Consider the following 22,543-nt stretch of genomic DNA (forward strand, 5'->3'; position numbering starts at 1 on the left):
ATCCCCCAGCTGGCCAACACCAATTAGCATCGGAGAAGAACATTAAGGTTAATAACTGAAAATGCATCACACTCAATTTTAATTTTTTTTTAAGATGGAAAAAGTTCATAAACTCACCAGCAAACCGTAAAGCAGCAGAGAGACACCAGCCTGAGTCTGCCCCAATTTATGAAGACAGACAAGGGGGGGCTGCTCATAAAAGAGAATAAATACATACAGGGTGTGGAGCCCCATGACTTTGGGAGGCAGCATTTCACGTTTCTCCCTCACTCTTTACAATATTTAATAAAAGAGTTATCAAATTGATTTTGAAGTCAGTTAAGACTGGCCTGAAACACTGCAAAAGGAATTAAAAACAAAAAGACCCTGTACATAAGGAAGTAAACTGCAACAAAAAGCAAGAGCAAGAGAGCCAGGCCAGAGCTCGGGCGGGCTGGCACTCGTGTGTTCTCTCCCTCCCTCCATCCCTCCCTCCCTCCTTCCTTTTCTTTCTCTCTCTCCCGACTAGGAGAGCAAAACAAAAGAAGTTGATACTTCAGCTATGCATATGGACTCCAGAGCTTTCTGCCCCTAATGTCTGCTTGCATGCCCTCACATTTTAGGATTCCCTGGACGCTTAACTAAAGCTCCCTGAAACATTTCCTGTGCATTTCTGGGGGCACCTCGGCGGACCCAGCCAGCTGCCTTTCCTGGCTGAGTTGTGCAGGGCAGAGTATGCCAATGCAGCCTGACATTCAGAGCAAGACCACAAATTATAAACAGTTTCAGTAAATTGACTTGAGTGTCTTTGTTCCTCAGACATACATCTTTCTACCACTTACAAAAGCAGGCAGCAGAACCTAACCACCAATGCGACTACAGCCAGGACTGGGAAAGGAAGTTATTGAAGCCTGGATTTCCTGCTTTTGCTTGTAGCCAAGAACTATGAGGCTTGTAGTGGTTTCAGGAACTGACTCATCTAATGATTCATGGATAAGATACTGCTTTTAATACGTTTCTGACCCTAAGACTCAGGAACTTGAAAACCAATCTGAACCTATGCTTCACTCTTATTTGCAAATGACTATTCACAGCAAAATAAACAGGAGGACAATGGTTAATGAAACAATGAAAACATCACACCAAGGGCAGGAAAAGCAGAATGTGGACGCCACATTTGAAACCATGATCAAAAGCCTAATCTGTGGGCTGTGATTTGATAGCATCCAAACTTCCCAAAAGTGAATAACAGGTGGGATGAGGTTTATTTTTAGATATCATTCCCCTAGATGTAAAAATAGATTTAGCACAGCAATATTTTAATTCAGGCGCATCTGGGGTTGTGACTCTAAATACCCAAGATGGAAAGCAGCATGTAGCTCTAAATTTAACTGCTACAGTTGCAAACCAGGGAGAGTTCAGGGTTAGCTGACCAATGAGTAATGGGTAATAAAGGACTCATGGTGGAACTCACTCTCTTAAATCATCCTCTACAGGAAGACTGCAATTCACTATTTCCACCCATCCTCTGACCATTCTTCTCTTTCCCCCCTCCACACACACGCACACACAGGCACATGAGTCCTGAAAAGCAAAACTCTCTACAAGTAGAGTCAGAAGCTGGCACCTCTCACTGCTCCCTGTAACGGCCCCATAGATTCATTCATCATCAAGAAAGCCCACTAGGGAAAAGTTTTCAAGTCTCTCTGGCCCACCAATCCTTGGGTTTTCCCTGCCCCTTCCCCTAGCGGCATTAAGAACAGGACCAGTTTCAGGGGTGGCTTTCAAACCATTTACAGGTTTCAACACCAGTCCAGTCACACAGAGGGAAGGGGGAAAAGAAGACAAAAATGGCAGGGGGGAGGGGGAGGGGGCCACGGGGGATGGAAGAAGCAGTAAGACCAGTTGACCACGCGAGGCCAAAGTGCAAGGGCTGCCTGGCAGGCACTGCCCAGCTGGGCTCCTCCAACAGATTTACTGACATGACGTCAGTGGCTCCAGTCCAGCTTTTCTTTGGTTGCTTTTACCACTTGCCTCCCCTGTGTTAGGGAGCCACAGGACCATAAAGAAAATTCCTGCTGTGAAACGAGTTTAACCTCGGGGCACAGAGGCCTGCCCGTAAATTATAGGGCTCCTCAACCTCTCTCTGTGCCCCTGGAGGAAGGGGAAGGGAATAAACCCCTACTCTACTGTACTTTTCTTAACATAGAGGAACCATTAAATGAAGCTTGCTGCCTTTAAAAAAAGGTGGGGGGGCGCGGTGGGAAGGGGTGTGGTGGGGATATTAAATGAGTATACAAAGTTTCACAGGGCAGGATGCTGGTTAATTTCTCAGGGATGTCATGAATGATGATAATTTCAGTACTACTCACTCATTCTGTTGTGTGGCTGTGTTGGCTGGACTGTGAACGCATACGGCTTTGTTTCACCAACAAAACAAAAAAGTATTACTGAAACTGAAACTCCAGGCCTGAATGGAACCTCTGAAGAGAGCACTGTAGATGTATTTAAAATGAGATTTTCTTTTGGCCTAAGTGCATATTCTGTGATGCACCAACAGGGGCATCAAACAATTTCCAAAAAGCAAAGACAGAAATTACTAAAAACAAGTCTAATAGGAGACTCATTAAACAAAAAACACTCATTTTAGACTTAAAGGCTTACTATTGTATTCCCACAACAGCAGAATAGCTGTGTTCCATCTAGGACTCCAGGGCATAAAGCTGCCTAAAACTACAGAGCTTTAAAACTTTTTAGCTTATAAAAGTAATGTATTAGTGATAAATTCTTTAAATGAGTGAGAGATTAAATATATTCTATTTTAAATACTTTAGAAGAGAAAGGTACAAAACTTAATTCAACCAGTATTTATTCAAACACACGTGTGTAAATTGACCCCAACAATATCATCAAAATATAGTTTGCCGTCTGAATGGCTCAGAGTGGTAATAAGATAAGGAATCTCTCACCTTCTGGTTATTTAAACAAGGCACAGAACAAACCATCAGGGAGACAGGACTGAAAGCAATGATTAAAGTCTTCTGTGAAGCCTAAATTAATGTGAGCTTTGGCCTTCAAGATGAGAGTCAAGCCATGAACTCTCCTGGGGGAATTCTTCAGTTTGGCCTTTTTCGTAAGGGAGAAAAAGACATGATGCCAAGCACAAGAGTGGAAATGGCAGAATGAGAGCCAAAGGGGCCAAACATGAGACAAGTGTGCAAGGAAAGTTTTTATCATGGACCAAAAAGTTGACATGGTAGGTGGGATCCATTTCTGAGGGGGGTGAGGGGTGTGTGACAGAGACCCTATACCCAAGTTGTAGCTCTGAAATAGCATTTCCCACTAAAAGAAACCAAGCTCTGCAGAAATGGTTCATTCTAAATCCAAGAATACAAAAGACGACACAGGATAGCAAGGAAGCTGCTGTCAATAAGGGTCACATCAAAAGGACACAGGAGCCACAACTAAAGAAACTCCCACTGCCCAGAGATTGTACAATTTGAGCATCAATAGGAAGAGGAAACTACACAGAGTCAAAAACATCCAACAAATTTAAATCCACGATTGCATAATGATATTCCAACAAACAAACGAACAAAAGAAAGCACATACCTGCCTTTTCTATACAACTATATGCCAGGTTAACCAAACAATTGATGATAGAAAGTTTCTATAAGAGTATTTTGGCTAATAAATGAAGTAGGAATGAGAGGACTAGAATATGACCAGTTTACGAAGTCCATATGAAACAACAGATACAGGCAGAGATCGTAAATCAGTGGCTAAGAAAGAGACAACTGGATATCACGTGCCTCCTGGTGGATTGCTAGTTATGGAATATTCCTGCCTTAAAAAACAAAAAACATTAAACCTCAAACAGACCAAGCTTCTAGGTCTAAATTCCAATTTATAGGAGATACAGAGGATAGTGGAGCATGATAAACAGCACTAAGAGAATGCAACTGCAAAATCCAGAATGAGCACTCGACAAGAGAAAGAGGCTTTTATAAACACATCACCCGCAAGGGGGAATAAAGGAGGGAAGAGATCTTCAAAGAGTTTTAAGAAACAGAACAACCAAAGATAACCTTTGATCTTGATTTGGACCCTGATTTAAACCAACCAACTATGGAAAAACACTGATGAGACAATCAAGGAAAACTAAGAGCCACTAGATATTTTACATTAAGGAATTATTATTAAAATATTGGCATGATGATATTACAGTTGGTGGGGTTTTTTTTTAAGAGTTATATTTTTAGGGGCTTCCCTGGTGACGCAGTGGTTGAGAGTCCGCCTGACGATGCAGGGGACGTGGGTTCGTGCCCCGGTCCGGGAAGATGCCGAGGAGCGGCTAGGCCTGTGAGCCATGGCCACTGAGCCTACGCATCCGGAGCCTGTGCTCTGCAACGGGAGAGGCCACGGCAAAAAAAAAAAAAAAAGAATGGCCATGGGGTGATGATTGTTGCTAAGTCATGATGGTCCAGGGATGTTCACTGCCCTCTTCTACACTGAACTTTTCATAATAAAAATTTTGAAAATATAAAATAAATAAAAATAAGGCACTGCTCCTGTCCCCCTCCTTCAAAAAGACAGAAAGATGCTAAAAGAGATACTTGGCACTCTAAGTCATGGCTACTGGGTGATGTAATCACAGCCATAATTATAATCGGCAGATAACATTAATGAGACACTCTGCCAGGCATCGAGCTAACCCTCACTATAACCCATGAGAAAGGCACTGCTATGTCCATTTTACAGGTGAGAAACTGGGGTTCAAAAAAAAAAAGAGGTTGCCCAAGGTCAAACAGGTAAGTGGAAGAAATGTATGTAATTCCACAAATTCAAAAACGTAATGAGAATCAGGATGAGTTATGTCCTTTCAAAATAGTTACCGAAGTGCCAGTAACTCCCTAAGTCAAGTGATCCGATGCTCTCCAACGTGAAAGACAGCAGAATCAAGAAGTGGTGCTTTGCTGATGACCATTTTTGGTGAAACCTAGGAAACTGAAGGGGCAGTCTCTTTAAGATCTCAAAGTGATAAAAGCAGAGGAGAAAGGGTGAGAAAAGTGGATGGCATATGTGTGTGGCTGTGTGTGTGTGAAAATATGAAAGCAAAAGGGAAATTGTCTGAAGAGAGAAAAACAACAGAGCAGGAAATCCAGCAAGAAGGGAAGATGGAAAAAAGCTTAAAACTAAACCCAAAGGAGGAAGATGGAAAAGCAAATAAATGAGCTCCTGTCAGACTGGTCCATTCTGGTTAGGACAAAACCCTCAGGATCTTGGACAGAGAACTGGAGGACAAAGGAAGCAGGAGACTTCAGAATGGGTTGGGGCAACCAATGGAGAAGCTCACTGTGGGCCATTTGCCACATTCCATCATATTTTACTTATTCTTTTTATTTTCATTTTTCAGATGAGGAGACAGAGGCCCAGAGAGATTAAATAATTTTCCCCAAGACCTCTCAGTCAATAAGCAGAACTGGGACTGGAACCTGGGTCTGACTTCAAAGCCATGCTTTTATATTTGCTTAATATATATAGCACTATAGAGATCTACACAACGTTAGGGCAACACCAAAATGGCCAACAGCAGAGGTACCAAAAAGGCAGGGGAAATATATGACAACTCTAAGAAGGGGGCAAACCAGTACAGGGAAGGAGGTGAACACAGGAGCACAAGTCCTAGAAACTGGCCATCAGTGCCCCAACCCCTTTTGGCCCAGAGTCAGCAAGAGTAAGACAGTATCAACTATCCCCCAACCTTCCACTAAAAACCAACCATGACATCAAAGATGGGTAGCAACCCCATTTCAAAGTCCCTGATGTCTATTTCAGAGACCTGATTATTAAAGGCTCTGAAGACAGCAGTTAACTCTCCTTTCCCTTCTGCCCTTGCCACTGTCCATCACACATCACTGCCTAAAACATATTTTCCAGCTGGTCACCTGGGTGGGGAGGGGAGAAATTCACCCCATCTCCCTAGTTCCCAAGTACTCCCAAAGGTCATCTACCTAAAAACCCTACCCCCAACATGAAGGCATTTTCATATCCAGGCCTTCAGGGTGGTAGAGGGGGCTCACTTACTCTGCCTGCAGGCCAACAAGAACACATTCCAAAGGAAAACCAGATAAACTGGCAGGTCCAGTTCCAGGCTTCCAAGCCAGAGAAGCTTCTTGCCATAGCCCCCAACACAACTATACAGCAGTTTAGATCAACCCAGCCCCCAGACAGCCTCTCATTTTCATATAACCAGTATGAGTGGTGAGGCGTTCTGGGTCCCCACAGTCTTTAAAGACTGACACCAAAGTGGGGAGGTGAATCTTGCCCCCTCTCAAGAAGATGAACGACTAGGGTGGGGCCATTCCCCTAGGAAAGGCTTGAGTGGGTCACACCTAATATCTTAAGACCTTAGCCACAGGTTTGTTTTGAAAATAGAGTAAAATGGGCCACCAAGAACACAAAACAAAATAAAGTGTTAAGTAGTCTGCCTTTTCTGCACAGATAAACCAAAAGAGGGGAAGTCTACCTTTGTTTCAATGTCACAATCTAAACACCATTCAAATGCCACAGGTGACTTAATATGCAGTCTTTTTTAGCCTGGCAGCCGTGAAGTCACACAGATCTAGGAACTGGCTTCAAATTTTGGTCCCCATTACACTGGCTGTGTGACCTTGGGCAGGTTACTAAACCTCTCTGAGATTCAGTTTCTTCAACCACAAATAAAGCTCTCAGGTTTAAATTAAGGTAATGCTGAAGAATGGGCTTAAGACAGAACCTGGCCTGTCAGCCTTCCTTTCTTATCCAAATTCTCCCAGGGTGGCCTGGGAATTAGCACAACTGAGAGAAGAGTTATGGAATAGATTCAGCAGTACTGCTCCTCCTCCATAAAACCGCTTTGGGAAGGGAGTGTGGGGTTGTGGACAGGATGACTCAGATAACAACACTGCTCCAGGACCTTTTGGCCTAAGGCTCTCACATTTTATCTCTTTAATCTAAAGCTCAGCTCAAAAGCAGGCTGGATCATCTTCCCAGAAAGGGAAAGCAAAGATTTTCAAGTGACTTGCCCAAGGTCACAGGGAGAGCCAAGACAAAGGGCTATCCAACCCACACAGCTGGAAGTGGAGGGACCAAGACCCTAGCCCTGGGAAGACCCTCAAATGCCTTCTCCCAGTGAACCACCCCAACAAGGAAACAGTTCTCCCAATTCTCAACAGCAAAGGCCAGAAGCCATTCTTTCAAACTGAACACCTGCCCAAGTTACTGCCTAAAGCACATGATAAGATAACTAAATGAATAGCGTTGTTCAAAGAATCACCTGGAATTGAGCAGTGTCGTTACAATTATTTTTGGTTTTAGGCAAAGTACTAAAATTTCTAAGATTCCACTCCACTCTCTCCCTGTATCCACAGGTTCCAAATCCACATTCAACCAACCTTGAATCGAAAATATTTGAGAAAAAAAAAAAATTCCAGGAAGTTCAAAAAAAAAAACAAACTTGAATATGCCACAAGCTGGTAACTATTTACATTTAGTATTTACACCGTATTTACAACTATTCACATGGCATTAACATTGTATTATGTATTATAAGTAATCTACACAGATAATTCAAAGTATACTGGAAGTTGTGTGTAGGTTATATACAAATACTATACCGTTTTACATAAGGGACTTGAGCATCCGAGGATTTTGGTATCCGCAGAGGTCCTGGAACCAATTCCCTGTGGATACCGGGTCCAGTGTATTTCGGCACATCACAGGACATCATTACAGTCTCCCAAACAACAAAGATAACCAAGTTTGAAACTAAGAATGTCAAGAGTGCCAAGACTACAAGGTTTTAAAATCTGTAATCTGAAATCCCCAAATTTCACACAGTACAAAGCTTTCAGAATTCCGCTGGGAAAAACTTCTAAATTGAACTTTGCAAGTCTGAAAGGAAATGAACCAGTGCTGAATCATTCCCATGAATGATGAGACATTGTTTTTTTAATTCATTATGAATTGATCCACAGAATAGCAGAGGGTTTGAAACAATTTGGTTGAAACTAGCACAGGTTTATAGGAAAAGTTGCTCTCTGAAACTCCCCTCTATTGAAGCTCAGAAACAGCCTGGGATGCTCCAAGAATAACACTGTTATGAGCTCAATATCAGGGCACCTCAAAAGTCTCCTGCTTGAGATTTTTCTCTATTCTGCTTAATTAAAGGGAGTCAGCCAGTTTCCTCAACAGTTACTATTCGTAGGATGACCATAACATTTATGTTCCAAACTGGGACATTTTGACAGTAAAAGAGAGTGCGATGAAGGGCTGCGCCACAAGCAGCCCAAACCAGAACTGCACCAGGCCAGAAGTTACCCAGCCACAATGAATGGTAGAGAACAATCCTTTAGAAATACAAGCGGATAAAAACTACCACAAACAGTTATTATGAGGAAGACAGTGCGCATCTGGTAGGAGGACCCAGCAATAAATTAAAAGTTAAAATTAAGAAAAAAAAAATGGGCAGGGGGGAGGGAGACGCAAGAGGGAGGGGATATGGGGATGTATGTATATGTATAGCTGATTCACTTCGTTATACAGCAGAAACTAACATACCATTATGAAGCAATTATACTCCAATAAAGATGTTTTAAAAAAAGAAAAAAGAAGAAAATGGGCAGAGTAGAACCTGAAACTTGAGGTATAAATTAACCTATGCTGAGTTCAACATTTCCCTATCTTAAATCAACTTAAATCAGATTCGATACTTAACTTGTGGCCTCACGTGCCTTCCAGGTCTCTCTCCCTCGTGATCTCCTAGTTTATTTATCTTTTATGATTTAGTTCACAGGCTGTTTAAACTGTAAGCCATACGGGCAGTTAACATAATCAACGTTTATCATTAAGGAGCAAGTCATCCCACATTACTGAAGTTATTCTAAGTAAAAAAACCTTCCACTGTACATACTTCTAATGGATACCTTTAGGCTCCGCACTAAAACCAGTAAACTAGCAGAGATGTAAACTCTTATTATTAGGTCATTGCTCTGAATATCAATTTTAAATCACTTGACCAGCAAAACAAATGTACTCACTGTGTGAGTGCTGGGAGTACCGTGCTTCATCTTTTTCTATGAGATATAATTCACGTACCCTTTTAAAAGTATAAATTAGTGACTTTTAGTAGATTCACAGGTTGTAAACCATTTTTTAAAAATCTACCCTTCTCCCCTCTTCAACTATCAGTCTGCCTGCCTCTAAAAGCCTTTATTTCCCAACTAGTCTACTCATCTCTCTTAACAATTTTTAAAATCAATTTTTAATTTAAACTAGGAAACCAGATTAACACACAGTTCTATATACCCTGGTTAAGAAGACATGAGCAAAAATGCAGGTGGTCCTCAGCCTAGGCTCACACAAAGCAGTCTTAACTGCTCAAACCAGTCACTGGGAGTGGCCCCCGCTGTGAAAACATGGGGACATGGACACACCCTGAAGTGTACCTGGGTGTCAAGTGGAGCAAGACCAGCTTAGGGCCTCTGGCTTTGAAAACACAGGTTTCTTCCCACCAGCATCCAGAAAGGATTCAGCTCATCTACCCAGGAAGTACCTCAGTACCAACCCAACTTAGACACTCATCTTGGACTAACAAACATTCTTTTAAAATATGCAAATATACTGGCAGAGGGACGGTCTGTCATTCACACATGAGTGTGAATTATTATTTGAATTATATTAAAGGCCCAGAGAAAGGAATCTGATGAGAGGGGCAGAGATTTAACTCCAGAGCTTGGAGTACTTGGAGGAACAGGATAAGTCTGACAGCAGTCACACCTACAGCTCTAGCCTACTGAGCTAGCTCTTATCTACATATTATCACAGCCCTTCAAAGAGGGTAACACACCAGCCCATTTTCCAGATGAGGAAACTGAGTACACAGAGAAGTTAAGCAGCCTGCCTCTAAACAGGTTAAGAGGGAGGCCAGCAAAGGTAGGGGGAGGTACCTCTCTGCCTCTTGTTCTCTCACACCCAGAGTTGATGCCCTCATTACTCCAGCAGGGATTCCTCAATAATGGCTTTACCAACAGGTCCAGGGCCTTGAGCATAGCTCCTCTATGAAAAGATGAGTTCCATACAAACACCTTGGAAAAGAACTTTCAGAACCCAATCCCAAAATTGGGAGAGTGGCTTCCAAGCAAGAACCTAAGAAAGACATTTCCTTTCCAGTGGATATAGGTGCACCATGCTACCCATCTTTGGAAGCATTCCCATGTAACTGGTATTACCATTTGGCAAGGAATAACCTCAGATATTGCATATTTACTGATGATTTCCTCTACTTTATGAATCGGGGAAGTGTGGTTCAAAGAGATAAATGGTCTAGGACTTTATGGGATGCCTCATCTCTCCTGGATTTCAATCATTTGCCTGAGACCATAAGTCTGGCTCTTCTTAGCAACTGCTTCAGCCTCGGGTGTTCTTCGAGAGTCAACATCCAGGCTGACCTGGCAGGAAATCCAGGGAGACCTGGTGTACAAGACAGCACATGAAGCTGCTGTTTGCTGAGCATGTATTATGTGTTGGGCACACAGGAGGCGTTCTATTAAAATGTACAGGTGGGGGCACCGAGGCTCAGAGAGGAAGTAATTTGTCCAAGGGTACAGAACAAGTGTGGCTGAGCCAAGAGTCCCACTGAGGTGTGTCCGATTCCAAATCTGTGCTTTTAAACCTATGTTATTATCCTGCCTTTTTCCAAACCAGAATCAGGAAGCTTCCAGCTCCCCACAACCAGTCCCCTCCCTCCCTTTTGCTTCTTTCATTAACTGTTCATAGCCAAGTTTTAGATCTATACTGGCTCACGACTGGCAATGAAACTTCTTTATTAGTATTTTAGGGTTGAGTTCATTACTCTGGAGAGTATTTAGGGGGTGGGGGAGCTGTTTGTTTATTTAACAACTTAGTCCCACCCACTCTAATCCCAAAACAGCAAATGGCCAAAAAAAAAAATTTAAAAAAAAAAAACGCTTTCCCTTCAAGGCCCAATTCCAACATCACTTCCTCTACAAAGGTTTCCTTAGTCCCCACCACTGGGCAACACAACTCTTTGGATATATCATGAGCACTTACCCCACTGGATTTTTTTTTTTCCCCTTTAGTCTGATATTACCTAAGAAAATGTATGTTCCTGAAAACTACAAATGTGTAAAAATGAAAGCCCCTCCCCTTCCCAATCCACTCCCTCAAAGCAACCCATCAACGATGTGTAATCTCCCAAATCCTTTTGGAAAGAGATGCAAACATATTTCATCAACATTTCATCAACTCTAAGACACCAGTGATTGTTAAATGCAGTATGATTTTATTTCTAAGAAACACTTGTGAAACACGTTGCCAGAGCACGGCATTATCACTTAGAAACTGTATTTTATAAATATTGAAACTTTATCATATGTCAATCTTATGCAGATATAAAAAGGAAACTATGTAAGCAAACAAAAGTGGGTAAGATATACTAAAACAACTTCTCAGAGAGATCAACATCCATGCTTTTCCACACAGTACTGCCCTCTGTGTCAATAAGAGCACTGGTGACATCAAATATATTCTTAGGAATGCTTGGCGACTGACTCTGGAATTTTCTTCCTCTCCACTGCATTTGTTCTGCAGGCTGTGATGAGTGTACGCAACCACATCATGGGTCATGACCAGCACCTGGCCAGCCATGATTGCAGGACACATCCTAATTTCGAAATGTTCAAATATGAGGGAAAAAAACTGCACCTTGCAACTCATGAAATATGAAAAACACAGCTTCCCCACTGGATTGTGATGATCTCTTTAATCTCTTCACATGCCTATTTCCCTTGCTAAATTGGAAACTCTGCAGGGGTGTTTTACTGATGGCCATTCATTGACCACCCTTGGCTGATCACCAAATCCCTGCCACACAGTAACCCCTGCAAATGTTTCAATGTAACAGTTCTATGCAAAACTGGGAGCCCCTAGATTTCAAAGTGCCTAAGGTGGAAGGAAGAGAGAATAAAGGAAAGAATAAAAAGCCGAGTATGGTTTATCAGCAGCAAAACCATGCTCGTCTCTGGGATGCTGTCACTGGGATGCTGTCACGATCACCCTTCCTATGCCCTCACTCTGCAATATCAAGGTGCACCCCGTGAGACCCTCTATGAACATCACCACTACTCAAAAATGAAAACTACCTCTGCAAACAGCCAGGCAAGAATTAGTCCTCAAACCCCTTGCCAGGGAGCCTGAGGCTCACCTCTATAATCACATCTGGAAACAACTGCTACCTTCCCAAGGGGTAACAGATGTGTGCTGAGCACGGAGAAGGCAGTTCTGCTCACTGTATTGCTTCTCCTGCGCATTTTTGTGTAGCCATATCTTTAAAACCAACCAAAAAGATCTCAGTGAATTCCATAAAGAGTCAGGGTCTCTTAGAAATACAGAAACACTGCACCTATCCCAGCCCTCCTAAGGCTCCGGGGCTGATACCCAGTCTGTGGAAAGCTCCATGGAGGCTGTGATGCACATGCTCAGGCGGGAACCATTGGTGAGGCAGAGACTCCCTAGGACAGGCGTGGAAAGAGGCTGCCCTGGGTTTGAGTCAGAACCATCCTGCATTAGCCATGTAAACGGATCTGTGTAGCAAGAATTAGAAACCCCAAATTCAAAAGGTGGGAGGCCTGGAAAGGAGACTGAGATTGTGCAGAGAGACTGGGTGGGGAAAGGGACAGACAGTCTTACCCTGGCTTCCCCAGTGCCTGGCACACATCAGGGACACAAGTGTTTGCTGAATGAGATTCACATGGCTGATAAGCACATGGGCATGCACATCATGAAATTTCCACTAATCCACCTACTATGTGCAGAATCCCTGAAACGGCCCCAGCAACTCAAGGCAGGAGTCCCCCAGTCGATTCACCAGTGGCAGAGATTTTAGCTTTACTTCAGCTTCACTGAACATATGAGTAGAGATGTTCTAGAAGCATTTCCCTCTTTAAGAATTCCTAGTCATAAAGGAAGCTGCTTTTTGCCTCCGAATCACAGATAATACTTCCTCTGATTTTCAGTTACATAGATATTAATCATTTTTGCACTTGATGAAAGGTGGAAGAAAATTAGGGAGGTATTTTTAATGCACAACAAAACTAGGAACATTTTGTCAAAATAAGAACCATATTGGTCTTATCCTCCCAGTATTTAGAACAAAAGCAAATTTTGAATTATGGGAATTTCTTGGCTCTGCCAGTATGAAACGCTATTAAATAGCTTGTTTTCTGCTTTTCTGTCAATGGAAATACCTGATGAGGTCTTCTAAGCATTCCAGATTTCAAGATGGGGTTGAAGGTTCCCTCAGCTGATGTAGCTCTTTCTAACTCCTACCAACCACCATTGTCTCCCAAAAGTTTTGAAATGAAAAGGAGAAAGGGCTGAAAGAGATTCCACCAAAGGAAGCATTGGCTCACAGAGGTTTCAACGGTTTCGGAATCAGCCCCCAAGATACCCCCCAGCCACGGTGATGGGTGATCTGAAAATGAAGCATATCAAAATGCTATTGATGAGCTAAATTACCAGACAGCTTATCTGAGGCCCACATCCGCCATATGGTGCCCCAACTTCTGCCGCCTGTTGCTGCCACAACAATAGGCACGCCTACCCAGAAAGCACCATCGGACAGAAACCCAGTAGCAGCGGCATGTGGGGTGGCTACTGTGTTTACATTTTATTTTGTGCTATTAGCTGTGAGCCTCCCCCTATCCCAGGAGTGACTTGAAACATACACACATTCAATGTCAAAGACCTGTGTTACCTGCAGGACACATGCGTGCACACCACATGTGTGCACGTGTGTGGGTATACATCAGGTGAACAGAGAGAAAACCAGATGTCAACTTCAGAAACGGAGCTGTCTGGTTGGGGGGAGGGCAAGCCAGGCCAGCTCCCAGCTAGAGCTGCAAGCAGACAATGCGCTTTTCTCAAAACACTCGGGCAGGCGGGCCTCGGGGAGTGGCTATTTAAAACACTTGGCTCCTTTTATTTCACCACCAGGGAAGTGAATTCGACTCTTAAGTGCCAGAGCAAATGAAGTCATTTGGTTTCCTCGGGCAGAAGTCTGCATTTTAGTAGAAGTCAGACTGGACGAAAGTCGGAAGGTCCAGCTGAAGATGTTCTTTCTTCCAATTGAAACTGATTCCACAGAGGATTTGGCGCCTGGGCTTCACTAACTTTTTCTTTTGAAAAGACACTAAGGTCATAGAAAATGTAAAGGACACTGGAATGAATGCTGTCAAAGATGACTCCCTTTACAAAATGCCATTAAGTATGACCACATAAGGATATCACCTTTTAAAGTCTTGGGTGGTATAAAAGATTAACAGTGATTTTTGGCAAATGAATTCATAAGATTTCTGCATTTCTTTCTTTCTACTCTCTCAAAACAGGTTCCTATCTTTGCAGAGATTATATCATTGATGGTAACAGAATATCTATTTAGTTTACTATCAGGGAAAAGACACTGGTTTTCAAAGAGAACTCAACAACACATAGCATCTGGTTATGAAAAAACGCACAAGATGCAGGTTTGGATACAGTACAAAGCAAAAAAAAAAAAAAAAAGCCTCTTTCCTAATATTCAGATCTAATTAACTATTACAGAAAGCCACTCATTTCATCCCCCCAATTAACCACACCTAAGCAGACAACATTCTTGGATGAACTTTCCAAATTTTCTTAAACATTCTCAGTTAAAATAAAAAAAAAAAAAACCTCCTTTCAAGTTAAATTGAGATTGCACTTGAACTCCATCCAAGAGCGGAGCTGAACTGAATTATGATAATTAGAAAGCTGTGCTTATAAAAAAGCAGCACAGTTCATGCATTTTTTTTAAAAGTTCATGCCAGAGAATATAAGTTCAATATGTTCTCACATAATTAACATTTCCCACCATTAGCAGAAGTTTTTCAGTTTATATGTAAAAACAACAGCACTCGCCATTGTTTTATCTACCCCCGCCAATAATGTACATCTAAACCTGTCAGATGCCTCAAAGCAACCAGAATTTCCCAATGGAGACAATGGTGGTGCTTAACTTGTTCATCAATAAACTGGCTTTTTCTTTTAAACCTCTTTTCCAATGCTGGGCCCTGCTCCTCATACTAAAACCATTAATGAAATCCTAGGACACAGCCTTAAAAACTAATGTGAAAAGGGCAGGAAGCATTGCATCAGGATAGTTAATACTGGGGGGTTAGCGGCAATACAGCCAGGATAGAGCCTTCCTCCCTGGGCCTGCCACAAAAGTAGAAAAGACAGCCTCTTAGGAACTCCCCCCACCCCTTATCCAATCAGAAGAGAGACCAGTGGTTTCACAGTTAGCCAGGCAGGACTCCCAGACTATGGAAAGTATTTTCAGAGAATCCTCCCAACCATGCAAAAAGCCAGTGGACAAAAGGAGAACTTAAGAGCTGAAAGCGACCCACCCAGTACGAAACACTCCTGAAAACCCATTTGCTTTGACTAAAATAAATACACATTTCAAAATTCTCTTATGCTGCACCACTACAAAGCCCGAATGTATCTGAAGAAATGGTTGGATTTCCACTGTGAGTTCAAACACGGGAGAGTGTCGAGGAAGCTTATGATGACAATCTTACACACTGAAAACTCTCAACTGCCCACAGCTTTGAAACAAATTATAAAAACCCATGCCGGGGCTTCCCTTGTGGCGCAGTGGTTGAGAATCTGCCTGCCAATGCAGGGGACACGGGTTCGAGCCCTGGTCTGGGAAGATCCCACATGCCGCGGAGCAACTGGGCCCGTGAGCCACAATGACTGAGCCTGCGTGTCTGGAGCCTGTGCTCCGCAACGAGAGGCCGCGATGGCGAGAGGCCCGCGCACGGCAATGAGGAGTGGCCACCGCTTGCCACAAATGGAGAAAGCCCTTGCACAGAAACGAAGACCCAACACGGCCATAAATAAATAAATAAATAAATAAATTTAAAACAGGGTGGGAAACAGGAGAAAAGCATCAAGTAGGATTTATAGGAAATGAAGCTTGGTAATAAAAGTTTTTTAAAAAAAAAACATGCAGAAACACTCCAAATGGGCTTCCCTGGTGGCACAGTGGTTAAGAATCCACAGGACAGTGCAGGGGACACGGGTTCAAGTCCTGGTCCAGGAAGATCCCGCAGTGGAGCAACTAAGCCCATGTGCCAAACTACTGAGCCTGCGCTCTAGAGCCAATGAGCCACAACTACTGAGCCCACGTGCTGCAACTACTGAGCCCATGTGCCTGGAGCCCATGCTCCACAAGAGAAGCCACTGCGATGAGAAGCCCACGCACCGCAACGGAGAGTAGCCCGGCTCCCCGCAACTACAGAAAGCCCGCGCGCAGCAACAAAGACCCAACACAGCCAAAAAATAAATAAAATTTAAAAACAAAACACACAAAAAAACCACTCCAAGTATTTAGATCCAAATATTCTAGCATTCCACAAACTACCCCAGAAGAGGGAAGGCCCCAAACTTCCTTGATTTCAGAAGTATTCAGTAATTGCGATACAAGGAGGTCAAAATTAGTATTTGTCAAAAAGCCCAACCCTGAAACATTAAGTGCTTAGGATGGACCTGAATTACTTGATTTTATCACCTTCGTGAACAAGAAAATAAAATATATCACTGATACTGTTCAAACATGACTTGGGATCTAACTTAAACACCAGTGTAATCTGTGGCTTCTACAGATAAAATAAGAAAAAGCGCCACGCAGCTGTAAGAGATTACTCCAGTCATCGGTCAGTCCCCAACAGCCCAGCAGCACAGCCAGAGTCTGTCAAAGCTTACAATATACTTTCCTCGCGGAGTTCAGAAGTAGGCCATTAGCACTCTGCAGTTCCAGTCTCTGAACTCAAAAGAGGAAGCTGTTAATGCCCGCATTTATCAACAGAAAGGTGGGCTCTGATTTCCTTGTAGTTCTACAGTGAAAGCTGGACACTTGCTTGGGCCAGTTTTCTTCAGTCTTTGGAAAAAAACCAAAAACTTTTATCACTAAACAGATCCAACTTCTAAGCACAGCTTTCAATCCACAATATTTTTCTCTCCTTTCGCAACCTCTTCATTGGAAACAAGATAAAATGCCTAAAATACAAGCTTAAAAGTGTTATCTACCTACTGTCTGTATGTGAGCACGGTCATTTTACATACATGGGATCATACACACAGTTATTTGCACCAACCTTTTGAGTGATAAGACACTACAATTATCATTTGCAGGCAGTATAATTATGCTCACAATTAACACATAATAACACAAGAGATCAGAGAGAAGAGTAACCCCACAGATGCACAAACTCTTGTCCCACCGCCACGTATGACAGGTCAACCCATTTCAGAAGCAAGAAACCTTAAAATATTGTTAACGGCACAGCTCATTCCTCCAAAGGCCTATCTAACATTTGGGATATACATTCTCGAACTGTTGCCGTTACACATTTTTCTACTGAAAATGTAACAACAAATATGATCTAGATCCCCATATCAATACAAGTATATTCCACCAAATTTTCCCATTAAGAATTACCCTCTTATACTTGCTGTCTTGTATTGTCAGAGCCAGCAAAATTCAAAATTGTTTATAAATGACTGAAACTCAAGCAGCAAAAAGCCCGAACATTTTTTTCCTTATGGCTTGCTTGTCCTTTTTCCCAAAAAAAAGTGGGGGTACCAGTGCCCTGAGTATGTGAATATAGAATTCTTTCTATATAAAGCAAAAGAGGGGGAGGGGCAGAGAAGACGAAAGGAGGAAGCTCCCTTTCCCCAGGCTGCCCCCCAACCCCCTACCACCAGCAGCCCTTACATATAATTAATTTGCTGCTGGGGCCTAGGCACACACTGCACCACAATGCCAGGAAGCACCTCTTGGTGAGAAATTCAGTTCAGTCTGGCTCAAACTAAGTTAAAGTGTCCTCCTTCTTTAAATTAAATTTCATTAAGTATATGCCATGGTGAGTCCTGGTTTATGTTTGGGGAAAAGAAGAAGAAAAAAATCCTCCAATAATCTCTCTCAGGCATGTTTCCTGGATGGAGTTCTATTTGTTACTTTATAAAACATCACATAGAGGAGAAATCTACACAAAAATTCTTTCCTTTAATAGTTTTTTACTCTTACTGTCAAGGCAAAGTGTCACACTGGTTTTATTTCAAACTTGTAAAAAGAGAGAGAGAGAGAGAAAGGAAAGAAAGAAAGAAAAGAAAGGAAAGAAAGAAAGAAAAGAAAGAAGGAAGGAAATTAGGAAGGGAGGAAGGAAGGAAAGGTAGTCTGATATTCTCCTAAAACTGCAAATCAAATAATACTTAATCATTAATGTAAAAATAAAGTGGTCTACATGGGCATTTTTATACCATAAGCAAGAACCAGTAATGGATGCAGCTTATCAGCTCATTCTTTTACACCAACAACAAATAAAAGAATTGTAAACTCTGTTTAAAACCTGAAACCTGAGAGTCCAACACAGAATTGCACATAGAAAGAAATACTAAACAAAAATATCAGTGACCATTTATGGGAATAGTGAGATTAGAAAAATAAGCCTTTCCCCTAAAAAACAATCAACAATTCAAAACCTCACGGTTGACAAAGGTTCAACTAATCCATTTGTCTTTCCTGAGTCACTCTGTAATTGATTCTACTATTTCCATCTAAAAAGGAAAGATTCTTACCAAAGTTGGGTCTAAGTCTGGCCCTTACAAGCATTCAGATGTACTTGGGGCTCAAAGATCCTGCTATTTACATAAGGGCACAAACCCAATAGTGAAAGGATGAAGCACCTGGCACAGCCTGAGGTCTGTTCCCGAAACCACCTCACAGTACCCTGGCAGACAAGCCCCCATGCATAAAATACCAGCCAAAATTCACTGCAAGCTTTACAGAACAGAGCCCACTCCCTGCTCGGACAACGCAGCGGGATCACTTCCTTCCTGAAGGGATCTGTCTATTCAGGTAACCACCTGCAGGCACTCAGCACACCCCAAGCATCAGACCACCTAAACTTCCAGAAACAATCAAGGCAAAGGGTAGAGAGGAAGAAACACGTGGTTGTCCAGAACTGACAGTGTTCTACTCATTTGCAATATCTGTAGCATTTTTAATAAATATATTTTTTAAACTATAATATTTTGAAATCTGATAGGTTTTGCAGACCTTTCTGTGCCAGGACCTGGGCTTCCTCCAAAGCACTGTTTTTAAAACACGGCCTTTTTACATTACCCGCTCCTGGAACATCATCTGTCTCTAAGTTTCCAGTGCTTACTGAGGTCAATTTTCATTTCTGCAAATCACAGGCAGCCACTTGCTTCTGAGAAGTTAACAAGCCTCCTGAGAAATGCTGGTGGCTGGTATTTCATTGTTTCATAAATATTTTTATACAGTGACATTCAACTTTAAATAAATCTTTAAAAAGACAATTAAAAAGCAAAGAAAATTATGATCTGGATTTTATTTATTTTCGTGGGAGAAAAAGAAGGGAGGTGTGAGCCCCTCCATTGTTTTCAACTCATTTAAAATGTTGCTTCGGCTTAAAAAAAAAAATAAAAACACATTAAAAGAAAAAGAAAAAAAGGAAACCCATAGAAGTTGAACTTTCTTTAAAGCGGGCCTCTGGACTTTAGAACAAAACAAATGTTGCTGCTATGAACAAAGAGCAGAAATGCACCCTGATTTTCTCCCCTCCTGGGGATCATTTCTCTTCCAATAAACAAACGAATCCCCCAGTATTTCCTACCGAAGGGAAGTTTTCCAGGGAGAGTCTCCTCCAGGGTTTGGTGGTAACTGCGACTCAGTCTTTTTTGGACACAATGTTTCTGCTGACTCCTGAAAATTTTCCACTTGAATGTGCAATGAAGCAGCGGCGGCGGCAGCAACAGTCCTGGAGAAGCGGCAAAGACGACCGTGCCTCCTTTCATCTTTGAGAAGAAGGAGCGAAACCCCGCCAGCAGCACAAGTCGGCGCGGCCCCCAGGCCGGCCTCGGGGGACCCAGGCGCCTGAGGCGGCTGGGGAGGCGCGGTGGGGGGATCGGGCCGGCTTCGGGCTCCCAGGAGGCGCCGGCGGCTCTCCCAGCCCGCGCTCGCTCCTAACTTCTGACTTCCCCGAGAAAAACGTGGAAACTGCCCGAGGGTGTGTGCGTGTGCGCGCGGGCAGGCAGACGGGCGCGAGAGGGGGGCGCGGGGGGCGCGGCCGGCCTGGCGCCTCCAGGGCCGCCTGTTGCCGCGCGGGCTCCGCAGCGCGCGGCCCAACTTGGCGTCCCGGCAACTCCCGCGGCGGCGCCCGGCCGCTCACCTTGAAGGGGCGCGGGGAGGCGGGCGCAGGGGCCCGACCCCGGCCCTCCGCGTGCCCGCCCGCCGCACACAAAGCAGAGTCCGGAGAGAGAGAGAGCGGCCCATGCCGGACGCCGCGGGCCCCCAGCTCCCCGCGCCCCGCGCGCGCCCCGCACCCAGCATCAGCCCCGCGCGCCAACTTACCTCGGCGAAGGGAGCTGCCGCAGCGCCCGGCGAGTCCGAGGCAAACTTCGGCGCCGCTTCCCCCGCCTTCAGCTCGGAGCCCGGCTCCCGGTCCCCGGGCTGGGCCACCCCCCCCCCCGCCTAGCACCGCTCCTGCCCCGGGGCCGGCTGGACGTACTGGGCTGCTGCCCGCGGCTCCGGGCAAAGGTGGACGGGGTGGGGGGGCTTCACTGCATGGCCTGTCCCCGGACGCGGCCGCCCCGAGCCCGGGCCCCGCCGCGCGGACTAGCCCGCAGGGTGGAAGCGAGTCTGCAAAGTGCTTGGTGGGCGCCCGCGGCGGGCGGCGGGGCCGCGGCGGCGGCTGCAGAGGCTCGGCTCGGCTCGGGCGGCGCGGCACGGCGCGAGCGATGCTAAGAATGTTCGGAATGAGGACAGGAATGAAATGAACGCCAGGACCGAACTCGCTCCGGAGGGGTGGGGCCTCGGTGACGTTATGCGGCCTGCCGCCCGGGGCCGGGGGCGGGGCCTGCCACCGCCGGTGACGTCATGGGGATTCGGGGCGGGCACGGCTCGGCTGCCTAGCCGTTGGGGCGCGCGCGGGCTCCCTCAGGAGGGGCGGCGGGGCGGAGTCTCGCGCCCACGGGGGAGCGGGGAGCGCGCGGGAGCCGCCCTGCCCCTTCCCGGCGCGGGCTCCGGGCTTTGTCCCTAGCTGGGCGGGGCGGACCGGGGGGAGGGCGCCTCGGAGGAGCCTACGCGGCGCGGAGAACTCTGGAATCCTGGGTTCCTTTCTTGGGGCGGGCGCCGAGGCCGGAGATGCGCGCGCCGCTCCTGCCCTGCCTCAGTTTCCCTGTCCCGGGACGCGGAAGCTCGGGCGGCCGCTTGGAGCGCTCCTGGACTCGGCGGAAGTCTGCAAGTGTGGGGAAGAGAAGTTTCTCTTCTGGAAATTCACGTAGTTGTTCACAGCGCGGTGGACGCTTTCCCGGGGCCGGATTCCCAGCCTGCCATGTCTTCCCCTCTTTTTCAGTTTATAAAAGTTCAGGACTCTAATTCAAGTCGAAGTCAGCCCTACTGCTGGAAAGGGAAACCTTTAGCATACCAAAGAAAGGATAATTGCAGAGTTCCTAATAATGCTGCCCTGCTAACACAGTCTCCTCCGAGTCGCCAAAGAAATCGAGTTCACTCATCCCTGCGAGTTGTAATTTTCAAAAGCAATGGGTCAGGTAAAAACTCCCTAAATTTTTAAATGCTACATCCGGCAATTTCACGTCACTTTTTTTTTTGGTCAGGGGGGAATAAACTTCATGTACACATAGAATAACTTTTACCCTACCTTTGGAGGTAGTGACGCTGAAGTGACATAGTAGACTCCGTGGGTAAATCAGAAAACAGCTGGATAAAGCTGACCCACTGTGGCAGAACTGTCTAAAATTTGGGGTAATTGTAACCTGCAGTTTCAGTTAGATCGAAGTAGCAAAGCAATTCCTGTTCTGTTGACTTCTTTTCTTGGGGCACTTTGCTCTCCTTTCCAGTTGGGGCCCCCAGGATACATAATGCCGCCTATTTTGTGTGCCCCCAGGAATCCCCTAAGTATGGGTAACTGAGGGAGGCGGAATGTGACTGGAGACAGCACATTTTCTACAAAGCATAATTTTACTAATGCATTTTTAATTGAAATTTTTGTTGAGAGAATTAAATATTCACATGCAGTTGTAAAAAATAACAATACAGAGAAAACCCTTGTTCATTTTCCCCATTTCTCTCACCAGTGGTAATATCTTAACTATAATAACACAATTGAGATATTGTATTGATACAATTCACCACATCTTATTCACATTTCCCCAGTCTTGTTCTCATTTGTGTGTGCCTGTATTTCGTTCTATACAATTTTCTCACCTGTGTAGGTATCCACCACCACAGTCAGGTACTGATGCATTTTATCTCTGTCTAGTTTGCATGCAATAATAAGGTGATACAATAAAGGTCACAATAATGACTAAGCCACCTTAACGCTGGTTTTGGGAAATTTGTTAGGGAAGCACAAAATTTGGCATTACAACTGTA

General features: G+C 44.5%; 1 protein-coding gene across 6 annotated transcripts in view; it reads right to left on the bottom strand.

Moving 5' to 3' along the window:
- The window catches only part of TEAD1 (TEA domain transcription factor 1), a 263,768-nt gene extending 242,916 nt beyond the window's left edge, over positions 1-20,852 (bottom strand). For 4 of the 6 annotated variants that reach the window (XM_067038588.1, XM_067038587.1, XM_067038586.1 and 1 more), the window contains exons 1-2: positions 20,501-20,852; positions 19,764-19,907 (exon numbers count right to left, since the gene is read on the bottom strand). The gene's annotated coding sequence lies outside the window, so the exon portion shown is untranslated. The remainder of the gene's footprint in view (positions 1-19,763; positions 19,908-20,500) is intronic. The other 2 variants (XM_059070177.2, XM_059070178.2) reach the window with 2 other exon arrangements.
- Between the last annotated feature and the right edge of the window lie 1,691 nt (positions 20,853-22,543).

The sequence above is a fragment of the Kogia breviceps genome, chromosome 7, assembly GCF_026419965.1.
Source record: "Kogia breviceps isolate mKogBre1 chromosome 7, mKogBre1 haplotype 1, whole genome shotgun sequence".
NCBI lineage: Eukaryota > Metazoa > Chordata > Mammalia > Artiodactyla > Physeteridae > Kogia > Kogia breviceps.